The sequence below is a fragment of the Lolium rigidum genome, chromosome 1, assembly GCF_022539505.1.
Source record: "Lolium rigidum isolate FL_2022 chromosome 1, APGP_CSIRO_Lrig_0.1, whole genome shotgun sequence".
NCBI classification, from domain to species: domain Eukaryota; kingdom Viridiplantae; phylum Streptophyta; class Magnoliopsida; order Poales; family Poaceae; genus Lolium; species Lolium rigidum.
The window spans coordinates 290,151,904-290,161,945 of NC_061508.1; the positions used below are offsets into that span (position 1 = coordinate 290,151,904).

General features: G+C 41.4%; 2 long non-coding RNA genes across 4 annotated transcripts; both read left to right on the forward strand.

Moving 5' to 3' along the window:
* Positions 1-1,934: 1,934 nt before the first annotated feature.
* LOC124683901 lies at positions 1,935-4,188 on the forward strand. 2 transcript variants are annotated; one of them, XR_006996853.1, is made up of 5 exons: positions 1,935-2,195; positions 2,343-3,189; positions 3,481-3,578; positions 3,764-3,860; positions 3,951-4,188. It is a non-coding gene; the product is annotated as an uncharacterized LOC124683901 (long non-coding RNA). The 2 variants fall into 2 exon arrangements; XR_006996852.1 differs by having other exon boundaries at positions 3,764-4,188.
* A 1,527-nt stretch (positions 4,189-5,715) lies between these two features.
* LOC124683902 lies at positions 5,716-7,836 on the forward strand. 2 transcript variants are annotated; one of them, XR_006996855.1, is made up of 3 exons: positions 5,716-5,802; positions 5,971-6,133; positions 7,543-7,836. It is a non-coding gene; the product is annotated as an uncharacterized LOC124683902 (long non-coding RNA). The 2 variants fall into 2 exon arrangements; XR_006996854.1 differs by having other exon boundaries at positions 5,789-6,133.
* Positions 7,837-10,042: the final 2,206 nt, after the last annotated feature.

Genomic DNA, 10,042 nt, shown 5'->3' on the forward strand with positions numbered 1-10,042 from the left:
CCAAAAAAAGCGACTAGTTTAGGGCGCGAGAGGAGCAAATTGATGCTCCAACAGGTACTACAATCGGCGTTGTAAGATAGAGCGCGGGGCAAAAGCGCTATCTCGCGCACTATATCTACCGCGCCGGAAAGTGCGCGCGGTACAAATCGCGCGCATGAACAACTACCCACTTTTACAGCTCCAAAATTTAGACCTTCTGTTGGAGGTTAATATGGTCTAATACGGATGGAACGTGCTGCGAAGTGCTTTACAGCGCCAAAATTTAATGTGACTGTTGGAGATGCTCTTAAGACCCCATGCAGTAATGGGGAGGGTTTTCCACACTACCTCGCGCGATTTTAGGCATCTCCTTGGGTAAATTTTGATACCCAATTTTGTTCTATAGATGTCTACCATCATCCGTCCGGAGAGTAGGGGAGAAGCAGCCACACCATCAAAACCATCTTCACCGGCCTCGTCGCTCGCGGCCAGCCACGCTTCCACGACACCTCGTTCACCACCCCAACCATCGCACTAAGCTTCGCCGCCACCACGTGGCTCGACCATGCATGGTGAAAACACTTCGGTGCCATCTTTAGACTTCACCTATAGCACTAATTTGGTGCCGCCCGTAGTCACAACTATCGATGCGCCTTTCATTCGTGATGGAGATGCTCCTCGGTCTTCTTGGTTGGAGTCTTCACATTCCCCTAGGTTCTTCCGGTAGTTTTCTTGTCTTTGTTGTCAATGGAGCTCCTAGAATCCAGCATTTTGTCTCGTGGTTTCTCAAGGCCTTGTCTCGGTTCATGTCTTCTTGGTTCGCTTATGACTCTGCATTGCCTTGTAGTGGGAGACGCGTGGACATCACACCGATGCATGTAGCATGGTCTCATCTCTGTAGGTCATCCACCATTCTCGTGCCATGGTGCTTCCCTCGAGGTGTCCACGCATACCCTATAACCTCCCTCAGAATTAATGTGCCTCATCGGAATTATCTCGACGGACCTTATTCGAAAACAATCAACTGGAAGCTATCTCTAGTGTGAATAGTGCAATGACGTGCATATATATGTGTAATACGTATGTGTACGAGTAGAATTTATTCATGCACACATTGAGCTAAGCTACTAGCACATTCATTCATAGATCTGTTGGTACAATCAGTACGCAAGCATATATGCCTACCTCAGTAAAACAGGTATTCCTTCTATAAATGTCCCAAGACTACTCGGGCATGCAAGGCACCTGAGAGGGGCAAATGCATCTGATCCGCTCGTTTCACCCGCGTCCAGCCCGCTTTTCACCGTGGCCGTTAGATGCAATCAAACTTTCCTCACTCGTTCAGCTTCGGAAATACTCTATGACAGATGGGACCTCCTACGTGCGGGACCCGATAGTGAGAGGAAGGCAGGTCCGCTCGTTCGGTCGTTTCCTTCTCATGTCCACAGACCAGAGGTAAAAACCTAGATCGAACGCGCTCCCCCAATCCTCGCATCCCTCCTCGCTCCCCAATCCCCGCTCCTTCTTTGCTCCCCGAATCCCCGGCGACCCCTCTCTCCCTCTCCCCAACGATGGTGCACCGCCGCTCCCCGAGATGGAGCCGGACGGGCTCGGCCACTAGGGCAGGCCGGAGGAGGCGACGCAGGTGGGCGGCGGCGCGCCTCCATAGAAAATCGTCCACAGCTCGGGGGCTCGAGATCTCCGTTCAAGGGCACGCCTAGATGTGATGGGAGCCTTGAAAGAGGGGGTGATTTGGAGGAGGAGGAGAGGTGGAGGTGCAGTGGAGACGGGGGATGGAGGTGGCTGGAGGCGGTACCTCTACTGCCGCCGCCGCTCTTCAATGTGCCGGTGACGCCGGTGGCGACCAAGCAACAGGACGACGACGAGGAAAGTCGGAGGTGCAGAGGAGGCAGGGGACAGATGTGGTTGGAGGCCGTGGGTGGCAGGGTCGGTGGGGATTCGGGGTCAAGCGGCAAGATTCGTTCAGGTTTGCTTCACCCTCCCATCCATGTCTCTTCCTCTCGATCTCCCTCTCCTTGCTCTCACTCTTGCTTCTCCTGGCTGCAAGGAACGGAGGAGGGGGTGAACGAATCTCAGTGAGGCTGAACGGAGGAGGGAGTTTGAGCTGAGGATGTACGATGCAGTTAAATGCTGAAAAAATTACATGACCATCTGAATGACCTCATGCACGTGCTTCAGGTGCCTATGACGCCAAGGTGGGCATCTCATCATCTTCTTTCCATCCTCTCATGATCTCTCTCTACTAGGTTTTGCCATGTCTACCCACGTTTCTGTTCTTCCTTGTCTAAGTTCAATTTGTATATACCTTCAGGTCCTCATTGAGTTGTTTGATATCTGTGCAGATCCTGTTTCACTGCTATGATTTTTGGTGCTCGTGAAGCAGCTGACGGCCAAACAGGTTACTTTGTTTATACCTTGAGGTCCTGATTGAGTTGTTTGATATCTGTGTGCAAATCCTTTTTCGCTGCTATGTTTCTTTGGCGCTCATGAAACAGCTAACGGCCAAGTAGGTCACTTTGTACGGTGACACACTGCCTCAGGAAGAAAATGAGGAAAAGGGCATTAATGCCACGCGGGAGCTCCTTCTCCTGACGCCGCTACGGTGGGCTTGTTAAGTCTGTGCTTAGTGCTTGTTAATTTCATCTAAAAAATGAGATGCATCTTGTTCAACTTATGTAGCTTTCTTTGCAAATCTATTGAGAAGTTACATTCGACGAGGATTCTGTGTGAACGCTTGGTTGCAAAGGATGTTATATCTTGTTTACCCACTTTTCTTTTGCCAAATTTAGTTTGTAGACTCATGGGGTTTCTTGTGATTCTAATACCTGTATTATGGATATCAGTGCTCGTTGCTTGCTATTCTGAAGCGAGTATTGTAAATAGAGAAATGCTAGAGATTACCACGCTTCAGCGTGTTTCTAAATATAAAATGTATTCTCCTATCTTTCTTGAAATTTAATTATTTTCTCAAGCAAGTGGATATATGACATCATTTTACTCCATTGGCATTTTCTGGGCTGATTAAGACTATATGGAAGGACACATTAGGCAAAGTTGATAGGTTAAATGTGGCAGCTATTGGTTTAGGAGGCAGACTGGCAGTGGCAGGTGTTGGGATGTACCTGAAGATGAAAAATCCATCGGTGGAGATAGTGTTCGTGGAACCTTCAGAGAGAGTTGTGATTTTAGGTAACTCCGTACTCATAATATGCGGTACAATATTATTGCTGCAACAAAGCCCTGATTGATCTTTGTGATGTAAATTAAGGTTTGCTTCCAGCTAATCCATTGAAACGAAATTTTAAATCTATATTGGCTTCTAAATAAGTGTGTTGCTGACATGAGAGTAATATCATGTTTTATCTGAGAAGTTATTGGTGAATTTTACATATATTGCCATATTGGTATGGATTCTAAAACCTGATAGGCAATGCCACCTTTCACAGGCAATAGCACATTTTACCTGAAAAAATTGCTCAGTGCTCATATATGAGAAAATGCCCGAAGAGTTGCTGAAGGAGGCCCTGTCATTGACCGGTTGAGTGGCTGTCGAGCATTATGTTGAAAATTCTTCAAAGGTACATCGCTTCTTTTACTCCTTTGATTTACATGTGTAACAGTTTTGCAAGCTTAGATTCAGAAGTTGGTACTCACATCCGCATATTGTTCGCATGATTCATGGATTGCGATATACTTTGCAAGGCAATGGATTGCTATAAATTTGACCTTCTCATTATGGTGTTCATGTCATGTGCAAAAATAGATTGTATGGACGGAAGGAGGTGCAGAACAGGGCAGCCCAGTGTTCTCTTATCCAGATTTCCGAGGGAATCATCCTTCCATGACAATGGCTAAATCATGTAAGTTTGGTAGCCTCCACTTCAATATTCTATCTTTTAGTATTCTAATAATGGAGTTGGTCCATGTGTAATATTAATTTTCCATTATAGATGTTATTCTCTTCTGAAGATTACTGTCCGGGCACCTCCGTTTATATCCTGCTATGTGAAATAGCTGGTTCCGGTTTTCTCGTGTTACACACTTACACTGCAGACCTTTTGGAAAATCATGGTTTTCTTCGTTCTATAGCACAACGACAAATATTGAATTTTTTGGTGGGGCTCCTGGTCAGGTGTAAGGCCGCGACACCTGGCGTCGACTGCTGAAGGTATGATTTCTCGTTCTGGTTTGCATATCTGAGTCACTGAGTGTGTTGTATGCAGAAAAATGATTTGATTATTTGTACTTTTGAAGAAACAGAAATCTTGGTTGTTGAAATTCTATTAAAAAGACAAGCATATATTCATTTATGATATAGTACCTTCAACATATAGTCTTCTGTAAGTTAAATACCATCAGGTATAATACGAGGCATTTTCTTCATTTGGTTCACAGATTATAGCTACTTATTGTATCCGATTCTTGCATGTTCATGGAGAGCATCCGATGGATATTCTCATACCTCTGTAAATGAACATTGCCTACCTTGTATGTTACGTTCAAATAATTCTATGCATGTGCAATATATGTCTCGGAATTTCCTTTTTGCATGTGTGCTCTGGTTATCTCTTCTGAAGATTACTGTCCGGGCACCTCCGTTTATATCCTGCTATGTGAAATAGCTGGTTCCCGTTTTCTCGTGTTATACACTTACACTGCTGACCTTTTGGAAAATCATGGTTTTCTTCTTCGTTCTATAGCACAACGACAAATATTGAATTTTTTGGTGGGGCTCCTGGTCAGGTGATTTTTCCCTGTAAGGCCGCGACACCCGGCGTCGACTGCTGAAGGTATGATTTCTCGTTTTGGTTTGCATATCTGAGTGTTGTATGCAGAAAAATGATTTGATTATTTGTACTTTTGAAGAAGCAGAAATCTTGGCTGTTGAAATTCTATTAAAAAGACAAGCATATATTTATTTATGATATAGTACCTTCAACATATAGTCTTCTGGCAGTTAAATACCATCAGGTATAATACGAGGCATTTTCTTCATTTGGTTCACAGATTATAGGTACTTATTGTATCTGATTCTTGCATATTCATGGAGAGCATCCCGATGGATATTCTCATACCTCTGTAAATGAACATTGCCTATCTTGTATGTTACGTTCAAATAATTCTATGCTTGTGCAATATATGTCTCGGAATTTCCTTTTTGCATGTGTGCTCTGGTTATCTCTTCTGAAGATTACTGTCCGGGCACCTCCGTTTATATCCTGCTATGTGAAATAGCTGGTTCCCGTTTGCTCGTGTTACACACTTACACTGCTGACCTTTTGGAAAATCATGGTTTTCTTCCTCGTTCTACAGCACAACAACAAATATTGAATTTTTTGGTGGGGCTCCTGGTCAGTTGATTTTTCCCTGTAAGGCCGCGACACCTGGCGTCGACTGCTGAACGTATGATTTCTCGTTCTGGTTTGCTTATCTGAGTGTTGTATGCAGAAAAATGATTTGATTATTTGTATTTTTGAAGAAACAGAAATCTTGGTTGTTGGAATTCTATGAAAAAGATAAACTATGCTATATTTGTCGTGACTTAAATCACCATAAAGTGACATAGATGGATGACAAAAAAAATGGGTCCTTGATTTTGCCAATTACGTCAGTGAGCTACTCCTCTTTGCTGCGCATATGCATATTGGTATGTTAGTGTTACTTTGCGAATGTAAACGCAAGATTTTGCAGAATACATTACCGTTGATCTGAAGAGGCCCAACCATAGCAAGAAAGGTCAAAGAAAGCCAAACAATAGTCTTTGGTGCGTGCCTGCAATCGCTTGGCCTACAGTTCCTGAAAGTAGGTTCGCTGTTGGTTATGTATTGTGAACTATTTGTTTCCAGTTTTCCTAATAGTGAATTTAGCCTTGGTATCTCCTTTTGATGTGTTGACTAACACATTCACTCCGTGGGTTAGCTAGCAGAGCCTCTTTTCCTTCTACATGATAGTGTTGATTTCTCTGAACAGTGAACAATGGTTGGACATAGATTAGTCATAACAAGCAGAAGTATGGCTGCAATTGTCCATGAAGCACTCCAGCTCCTGTCACCTTGTTGAAGTGCCTGCACAAGATCTGGACATGCTCTCATATTGCCCCAGGTTATACTGATGGGTCATCGTGGAGATTATGGTAATGTCATGTGTGCTGGATATTTTCTAGCTCTCCTTTTTTTTTTCTTTGGGTTATCCCCAAAAAAGGCGTGCCAATTGAAAACTGCATTAGTTTCTTAATATTGTTTTTAGCTAACAGTTCAAGTATGAGCTGACATGCATTTGGTGTGACAGAATTTGATGTTGTCCCCTGTCTTGTGTTTAACCCTTTTAAAATTTGGATACAACTCTATGATATGTACCTACAGCTGTTAGATCATATTTTATAGAGCCATCTCGAGAATCTTTGGTATTAGTAAGGTCACCTGTGATGATTTAATATAAGTTTGTCTGTTAGATCCAGCATTTGAATATTTGTTGCTCATGCTAATTTCTAATATAAGTTGGTTATCATCATATTGACATGCTTTACTCTACTTACACCTTCGTCTAAAGGTGGATACCTCCTTTTTACTAATAACTTATTGTTTGTATTTTTTGAATGTGGATTTCATTAGTTGTTCCTATTTTCAAAGCTAATTGAGTGGCATGGCTGTAGTGTGGTGGTACTTTCTATGGAAACCTTAATTATGTACTCATAAGCATAAAGTTGAGGTGATATTAGTTACCAGATCGTCAAATAGTCAATTTTAGCATCAGGATTCATCTTTGCTCGGTTTTGCATCATGGAATAACAATTTTTCTGAATATGAGAATTGGCTTATTGGATTTACATGTAATTAACAAGTATGTAGTGTTCAACATGGCCACAAAATTAAAATGAAGCTCTTCTGATGTAGTACTCAAAATAAATACATGCACTAAGCTCATTAAGGTATCACAGGGGAGAACAGCCTATCTATAGTCTTTAAAGTTCATATCTTTGTTGTGTAGCTTCAGTGCCAGGATACTCATATTGAAATGTCCATCCTTCGATCATTCCAGGTTATAGAATGATGCGCGTGTTCAGGTTTATATAATAGTTTAAGCGATGGTTATGAACTCCCTTATATTTCACTATGTGGTGTGTGCTGTGGCACCCAGCCGCTGAGTCTGGATATGCTTTGTTAGTGGCAGCCCTATTTTTGTTTAGTTTCTCGTTATGAAAGAAGTGGCCCCGTTTTTTGTAAGAGAACAACACTGGTAGAACCAAATTTTCGCTTCACTGTCTGTTGGTTATTGCTTGTTGCATGACCTTATCAGGACAGTATTGCTTGCTGTTGTTCAAAACAAACAGCTTCAGTTTCCTTTATATCTCCAAAACCTATATATATCAACACTAATCCTTCAAAAATCTGATCCCCGATGGCCTGATTAGTGACAGTTTTGCTCACAAGAGAACCACAATATCTTATTTCGTGCGTCCACGGTCCACACCAGTTTGGGTGCAGTGCACCAGTTATTTCCGACGTGCCTTATTTTTGTTTTTGTTTTTTTTGTGATGTTCAGACTAGGCTGCTGATGGGCAACTTCATCGTGAACAAAGACTCTGGGACGGGGAAATTTAGGGGACTGCTCTAGGTGTTGATTCTGCAAGACAGCAAGCCACCTTAGTGCCAGTCACTTGCTATGTATTGCGAACTGTGCGGTTAAGAAAATGTATGGCTCCGACAGGCGACAGTTCCCTTGGGAATTAGTATTCTGCAGACTGCATGTATTGCTCCTCTAGGTTAAGAAATTTGTGCTACTACTCTGTTGCCAATGGAGGCATAGATTTATCCTAGCTCGTTACTGTCATCGGCATTATTTGTTTTGTACAACACCTATTCGATAAAATTCCAGTGAGAAAAATCAAGTGGATGCAAGGTGGTGAGAGAGTGTCAGCAGCGGCTCGAGCGAAATCGAGCGTGCGGCAGCTCGAGCGCCATTGAGCACTCCGCAGCACCCTTTCTGCGGAAGTGCCATTCAAGACTAGGTGCAGCTTCGGAAGTTGCGCACGTATCGAGTGACTACGAGCATGGCCGAGAGACGATTGTGATCTTCTCCCAATCCTTCTCTCCCAGCTGATGCAATGTTCTTTATTTTATTTTTTACATGTATGCACAGTTTGTACGGTGAGGTGTTTGGTGTTTGGCTATTTCTCTAGAGTGATAGGTATATCTTCAACTTTTTTTTCTGGTGGAGTGCTTGATTGAATTACTTGCAGAAAGTATGGTATAGATTTATTTATGTCAGATAGCAGCACAAACTATACATTGGGTTTTGTTTCTTGTTAAGCTCTATGATGTAGATGTAAATCTTTTAGTATGTCCATGTCACAGAATTCATTGCTCATTTTATTTCTAGGAGTAAAGCATTGGTGTAGATTTTGGTTTACGGTGGGGCTGTAGCTGTAGTGGCAGAAGGCATCCTGTGAATAATCTTGAGATTGCATTGGAGGCTCCCCATTTATATTTATTTGACTAGATATTCTTACAGGGTTCAATAAATCTATTTAATCTTGATATGTACATTAATAGATTCCTGTTAACTACTACATTGTGCAAAATAAATCATGTGCGTGTGCATAGTATGTCCCAAGACATTTTACAAGTAGAGAATTATGCCGCCATTTATAGTGTTCAGTATTGAGACCATTGTATATTTCTCAGGGTAACTTGCAGATTATCGGCACGCCCGAGGGTTGAAGCTTGCTATTTACAGTGATGTTGGATATGCTAAACACTAATCTGTTCTCATTCTGTTGCAACTAAACTCTGCATACTTCTATGTGATTACTTGAGAATACTGTTTCTATGACATGTCTGGCTTGCTGCTGCTGCCGAGCAAAATCAATGGCTTCTTCAGTTAAACAAGGTACAAACCAGTCTGCATATCCTTTCGTTTATTGGCTGGCAGTTGGTTAAAGTTGAAACATGCCATTTGCGTTTATATTCTGCGAATCAGTCATTTTGTGGAACTGAGCCTGCTCCATTCAATTACGAAATCATCTACTTAGTGCGTCCAGCAATTGTTTTGTTTCTCTTGTTCCTTTTCCAATTGAAAACATGTCATAATATGGCATGAAACGATCGCTATAAAAAATCACAGATTCTACATCTATTGATCAGTTAAGTGTGACATTGCATAAATAATCGTGTGATTAACCATAGATGTTTTTGAGTTAGAAGAAAGGTCAATAGAGAGAAATGTTGGCTGCTAAAGCTAAATACTTATTTGACTTTTTTCTCATCGTAGATTATATTCTCAGGAGCAGATCTTGGCAACTGATGCAGAAGTTCCTACAGCTTGGTAATATTTTTTTGTTGGGATGAATTGACTCGGAAGGAAAATCAAGCTCTTTTGACATTTGTTGAGACTAAAGCCTATGCATTTACCAGTGATTTTGTACATACTTTATACTTATATTGTTTACTAAACTTTCTATATATGTATTTTGGTAATGCATATATAAAATCTCGAACCGATTTTTTGGGGTTAATTAGATAGATGCCACTGCATTTTTTGGCTATTTGAGAAACACCACTACAACTTTCGTCTTTTGAAAAATGCCACTACAATTTTATATACATTCCATAAAAGCCATTCCGTCCATTTAAACACTTATACCGGCTAATATACACTTGTATTTTTAGCTTAGATATGTATACATGGTGGGCTGCACCTGAAAAAGCATAGGAAGGTAACAGTAAAATTCAAAAATAAATGGATAAAATTTTGACAGAATAAAATTGACAAAATAATATTTAGTCTTAAATATGTACGTTGAAGATCTAAGTTCCACATCTCATACATTAAATCTCATACATGTTCTCATCGTCAAAATGTAATACATTTCTTTTCATTATCAATTTGGTCAGCTAAATCATATTTGGATTAGCGGCCAGCATCTACATCATTTGTTTTTATCCTAGGCATATACGTTATTATGCTAGCTTAAAACTAGCAACCTGAGATGCGGAAACTCAAATCGGTTGAGCAAGCTCCCGTTACACATACCAAGAATAGA